Source organism: Grammomys surdaster, unplaced genomic scaffold, assembly GCF_004785775.1.
Source record: "Grammomys surdaster isolate TR1022 unplaced genomic scaffold, NIH_TR_1.0 64, whole genome shotgun sequence".
Lineage (NCBI taxonomy): Eukaryota > Metazoa > Chordata > Mammalia > Rodentia > Muridae > Grammomys > Grammomys surdaster.
Genome location: NW_021604566.1, coordinates 10,048,704 through 10,055,090, shown reverse-complemented (window position 1 = coordinate 10,055,090; position 6,387 = coordinate 10,048,704).

Below are 6,387 nucleotides of genomic sequence, written 5' to 3'. Positions count from 1 at the left end.
AAAGAAAACCTCATGGATAAAAAGATCCTTAAGAGACATAGTAAATAGATGCAAAATGTTAGCCTCATTTGAATCGTAATTCAAACAAAAGGATGGCAGAAGTATTTTTGAAGCATTAAAGATTTCAACACAGACTAGTAGTGTTAAAAAAAAATTAAACAACCATCTTGGAGGACATGGTGGAGACTGGAGTTGTAAATATGCCATTAAACATTGGCATAGCTGATGGTTTCTAGAGAAAAACAGTGGACAAAGAAATATTCCAGAGTATGCAGCCAAATGAGAAATCCAGCTGCCATGTGACTTGTAGTAGGGTTATGTTCCAATAATTTCACTGTGAGTAGAATAGAGCTACTATTCTTGTTGCTGTGACCAAACACCTGAGGAAAAAACAGCTTAAGACAGGAAGAGTTCCTGGAGCCAGAGTCCATCATGGTGGCAAGCAAGGCCATAGCAGTGTGGATATGCGTCCATTTAGGCCAGGCTCCCAGCACTCACTTCCAGCTAAGCCCCACCTACTGAGGGAAGAAAGAAATGATCCTGGGTTGGAAGAATAAACACTGCATAAACTGTCTTAGTAAAGGTAATAAAAGTAATCTATCTACAGTTTCAGTTCAATTCCAACAAAAATTCTAGTGATGTTCTTTACAAAAACGAGAAAAAAATTAATCCATATTGAAACATAAGTGACCCCAGATAACCAAAGCAATCCTGAGCAAAAAAAGAATAAACTGGCCCTGCCCCTTGTGGGCTGCAGCATTGGATGAGCAGTGCTGGAGAGCTCACCCTGATGGTGGGGTGTAGCACAGCAGTCAGGCTGACGGATTCTCTACCACCAAGGTCCAGAGCCAGGGCTTTGAGTTGGCCCACTCCAGTATCTATCCCATCTATGAACTGCTAGAGAGGGTGAAGGGGCCTTTCTTACAGATCCAAAGCTTTAGGGTCTACACAACATAGGGCAACAACAGGATATCCAAGTCTCTGTGAAGGTCCAGTATAGATGTAGCAGAAGCCAGAGGCCTCGAAGCAGACCAATGACTCACTGCAATTAACATTTGCAAAGATGTGTGGACAAAGGGTATACTATGGGACACACTGCAGTTTCTAGGCCAAGATGTTTTGGGTTTTGCTTGTTTGTTTTATTTTTTATTTTGGGAGGGGGAAGATAGATATGAAAGAATGGGGAGATGACTGAGATTGGGGTGGATTATTGGAGATTTAGAAAGAATAAAAACTTAAAAGGAAAAAAATTTAAGTGGATACAGCTGGAAGTGTCACCATACCTGACTTCAAGTTATTCTACAGATATTACTTTGTAATAAAAACAGCATGGTGCTGGCACAAAACAGGTGCACAGATCAATGGAATAGAAAGGGGACCCAAATACAGGGCCCACAACTACAGCCACCTGATTTTTGACAAAGATACCAAAATATGCATTGAAGAAAAGACAGCTTCTTCAACAAACAGTGCTGGTAAGCATAGCTACCTGCATGAAGAAGAAAAACTAAATCTGTATGTCTAACCCTCCACAAACATCAATTTGTTCAGTTCCTAGCACCCACATGGTAGCTCAGGGTTATCTATAACTCTGGTTTCAGGGACTCCAATGCTTTCTTCTGTCCCCAGAGGGCAACACGCATACATGTGGTGCAGAAACATATATACAGGCGAAATACTCATACACATAAAATCAATATGTCTATTATTTTAAATTGACCACAAAACTAAATAGAGAGGTCTCAAAAGAAGAAATAGAAATGACTAATAAGCATTTTTAAAATATTCAATAGCCAAATAATACTCAGGGAAATACAAACGAAAACTACTGATTCCAGTCCAGCCAGTCAGAATGGCGACCATCGAGAAAACAAATGACAGCAAATGTTTGGGAGGATGTGTGGAAACGGGAAGGTTCTCCAAGTTGCTGGGAGTGTAAATTGGTGCAGTCTCTATGGAAATCAGTGTGGAGACTGTTCGAAAAACTAAAAATAGATGTACCATATGATCCAGCTATACCACTCCTGGGCATACACCCAAAGGCCTCTATCCTCCTACAGAGACACCTGCACATAGCCCTCATTGCTGCTTTATTCATGAGAGCTGGGAAATGGAACCAGCCTAAAGGCCTACAAACTGATACATGGATATTGGAAATGTGGTATAAATACACAATGGAATTTTATCCAGACATAACAAAAAATGAAACAATTTGTAGAAAAATAGATAAAGCTGGAAAATACTAAGTGACATAACTTAACAAGACTAAGTCTCATGTTCTCACCCATATGTCCATCCTAGCTTCGAATTTTACAGCTTGACTGTTCAGTTTGGAGTGTCTGTAGAGGTCAGGATGCTAGAAAGTGCCCATGTAAGGAGAAGATGAGGCATTAATGGGGTGAAGAGAGATTCAAACACACAATATGAAAGCAGAGGAGGAAGAAACTGAGAATCAAAGCTTTAAGTGGATAAGATGGAGTGGTGATAGAACAAAGCACTGGGACTGGGCTAGTATATAAGAAAATTCTTCTGGAAACTCACACACACATATACATATATATGTATACACACATATACACATATATGTGTATATATATACACACACATATAAATATATATGTATATATAATGTTAACTCCTTAAATATATGTATAAAGAGTTTGAACATAGGTACTCAGCATGGGTAGACAATATTTCTCATAGTAACACAACACAGTGTGTTATTAAGTGAAATTTCATTGCCAGGCTTGGGTCAAGGAGGCCCTCCCCCCACATACATACACAAAACACTGGTACTGTTGTTGCTCTTGGTTGCCTATCACAACAAGATGGTAAACCTCTATTGCTACAGGCACAACTTATTTTGGTTATGGAACACAGAAAAATTGAATTGGAACTGACCTGAAAATTTCCTCCCTACTGGCTAGCTTTTATAGAGCTGGAAGGTGCTATACAGGCTGCTGGGGCAGATGGCTCAGTAGTTAAGAGCATGTACTATTCTTGCTAAGGATGTTCGTCCAGTTTCCAGCGGCCAAATCAGGCAGTTCACAATTGTAACTCCAGTTCCAAGGATTGAGTGATATCTGTAGGTATCTGCATTCATATATACACACTATCCCTTCACATATACTTTAAAACTACAAAAAAAAAATTAAAATTAAAATAAGGAAGCGCCGGGCAGTGGTGGTGCACGCCTTTAATCCCAGCACTTGGGAGGCAGAGGCAGGTGGATTTCTGAGTTCGAGGCTAGCCTGGTCTACAGAATGAGTTCCAGGACAGCCAGGGCTACACAGAGAAACCCTGTCTCGAAAAAACCAAAAAATAAAATAATAAAATAAAATAAAAAATAAAATAAGGAAGCACTCACTGTAGCCAGATTGGCCTGGAATACAAAGCTATTTTCTTCCCTTAGCCCCTAATTGTGGGGATTATGGGCACTAGATACCTCACCAGCCAGCAACAATTTTTAAGGACTTAAATTTTTACCTATTCTAAATACTGTTTATTGTAGTTTTCCCAGTAGCTATAAAGTGGAAACTCATGTTTTTATTAGCATTTCCATGGCTAATGTGCATGGTTTCATGTATTACTGGAGTAATTTATGTTATCTTCTTTGAAGAAATGTCTTATTTGTCATGGAAGAACGTTTTAAGAATCTAGGTCATGGGGCTGGTGAGATGGTTCAACAGTTAAGAACACTGGCTATTCTTCCAGAGGACCTGAGTTCAGTTCCCAGCAACCACATGTTGGCTAACAACTATCTGTAAAGAGATCTGATGCCCTCTTCAGGCAGGCGGGTGTGTATGCAGCAGAGCACTCATACATTAAAAAAAAAAAAAAAAGAATCTAGGGCAGCAACCAACATTCTAGAATACAGCTTTCATTTCCTCCAGTATTTTCCGCAAGTCAGGGGATTGAACAATGTACAGACAATCCCAGTGAGACTAAGGGATACATTTGTACAGAGGCGGAGACTTAAATCCATCAAAGAAAAGAAACAATATAACCTTTCTTTTTTAAAAGAAAGATCCAATAGAATATAATTAAGTCACAGCCTTTGTACATCAATAAATTACCACTATGCTAAACATTAGAGAAGAGATAAATGTACTTAAAAAAAACAAATAAACCTATTTTTAATCTTAAGATAAACATAAGGCCAAAACCAGCATTATAAAAACTGTGCTCAAAAACAGAAATTTGCATTTTAGTGTTTGACTAGTTTTAAGTTTTTCATCTCTAGTACAGGCACTTCATAAGCATGTAGCTAGAGATTCAACACTGTTTAGAAATGGATCCTCACGAGGGGGTCTTTACTGTTAAAAGCAGTACTTTTATATCCAGAATAGGAAGTGTTTTTGATGTGATGTTAAAAACAAGCAAACAGGCTGGGCAGTGGTGGTGCATGCCTTTAATCCCAGCACTTGGGAGGCAGAGGCAGGCAGATTCCTGAGTTCGAGGCTAGCCTGGTCTACAGAATGAGTTCCAGGACAGCCAGGGCTACACAGAAAAACCCTGTCTCGAAAAAACAAAAAACAAACAAACAAACAAACAAAGCAAACAAACAGTTCGATATGCTTTAAGCACAGACCTTAATTAAACCCTATCAACCTGTGGGCAAAATACCAGAACTTACATTCTGCATTGTAAGACATCAAACTGTTGACGCATCAGAGCTGGATGGTGTAGTTCACACTTGCAGTCCCTGTACTTCGGAGGCTAAACCCGGTGATCAAACCAAGCTCAATGTCAACCCAGGCTACAGAATGAGATCCTGTGCTCCCTTCTCCCAAGGCAAACAAAATCAGTTAATATTTTCAAAAAAACTTACAGGTATATTTGAAGTCATATTAAAGCTGATTATTTTTATTTCCAAGGTTGGGCCTACAATTCTAAATTTGGTTCTGCTCCTACACTAGTTTTCTGGCTATATTAATGTCATGTAGAGATATCCTCTGAGATTAAATCATCCATTTTAGAGGTAAGCTCAAAGGATACCTATAGGGAGATAAAACAAGGTATTCTAAGGGGAGGTGAAACGTTCCATCCTACAGGGAAGTTTAAGTTCAAGAAGTAAACAACTCAATAGCTTCAGGAAGTCCCTAAAACTGAACAGATTCTGCAGGCCCCTACATTCCCAAACATATATAAGCAGGAAGAACTGCTGAGTCATACTCAGACAAGTCAAGCTGTTGAGAAGCAGCAGAGATTAGCTGAGCCGAGCTGAACAGGCCACTTTCCAGCCTGTTGAGCTGCCTGCAGGTTGTGCAGCATGCTCAGTTTCCAGCTTTCATGAACTGTCACCCACGCTGGGTAGGTTTCTAGCGATGCAGGTGTAACTTCACTCCTATTCCTGTTAACTTTAATAAAACTCACTTGGGATACTGGCGGCATCCACACTTTTTCTGTCCTTGCTTCTTTATCTGGGGTGAGATGTTTGCTCATGTGTCCCCAGAAATGTCACCCAACAATGAAAAGGCTATATTGACTCCCTTAGCTATGTACTACACGATCCAGCCTTACTTTTATTTGCTAAGTTTAGATTTTAAAAATTGACTAATGCAAAATTTAATGAAGGCATTTTTCATCACTTTAGCTATTTAAAAATATATTAATGATTGCCAGTTGGTGGTAATGCACACCTTTAATCCCATCACTAGAGACCCGCTTGGTCTACAGAGTATATATACATACACATGTATATACTTATGTATAAACATATTTAACTCAGGAAAGATCAGTACACATATGAAAAATGAATTCCAGACTAACCTCATATTAAACATACTGGTACAAAAATCACAGAACATAGATTCCCTTTTTACAGGACAAAAAAAAAATTGTTTTTCTCCAGGATTCAATTCCTAGCACCCACACGGTAGTTTACAACTGTCTCTTAACACCATCTTCAAGAGCACCAAGTATGCATGTGGTGGAGACACATCTGCAGGTCTTCTAGGCACTGCAGGTCTTCTAGGCACTGAGATGGTCTGGCTGCTATGAAGACTGGCTGCATGATCATGAGGATCAGAGTTTCAACTCCAGTACCAACCCGCACCTGGACTGATTCAACAACCACTTCAGGCCTCTGAGTTCACCTGAGAGCCTTCACAAAGACACACACATACAAACTTTTTAAAAATTAATCTTTTAGGGACAAGAAATGTAGCTTGGTGGTAAAGTACTTGCTAGAATATCCAAGGCCCTAAGTTTGATAACCAGCAGCCTAGGGAAAACCCCCAAAACTGACCTTTTGTTCTTAGCTGGATGGACATACGTGAAGAAATCATAAACGTACTTAACTCAGGAAAAATCAGTACACATACCAGACTAACCTATTAAACATACTGGTACAAAAATCACAGAACAGCCGGGCAGTGGTGGTGC